Here is a 262-nt window from a genome sequence, read left to right on the forward strand (position 1 = left end):
GTGGTAGCTGCAAACCCTGAGGACGCTTGGGGTGCTTGCTGCTACAACTTCTTATTTGTAAAAAATGTTATCAGTATTCTTAAGACTGTCATTACTTGGGTAGATTGAAAGAAAACTTGGGGCTGAGTTGATTATGATGGGGTGATTAAAAAAATAAAATTAGGTAGGAAAAGGTAAAAAGGAGTAATTGTCTCATACAAATGAGGTGTAAAAGGAAGAACTGACACAGAAGAAGCAAGTGGGGGTGGAGGGCTAGTAGTTT

Source organism: Petaurus breviceps, unplaced genomic scaffold (assembly GCF_028583685.1).
Source record: "Petaurus breviceps papuanus isolate PSGF00001 unplaced genomic scaffold, PetGlider_PUasm1.0 98, whole genome shotgun sequence".
Classification (NCBI taxonomy): domain Eukaryota; kingdom Metazoa; phylum Chordata; class Mammalia; order Diprotodontia; family Petauridae; genus Petaurus; species Petaurus breviceps.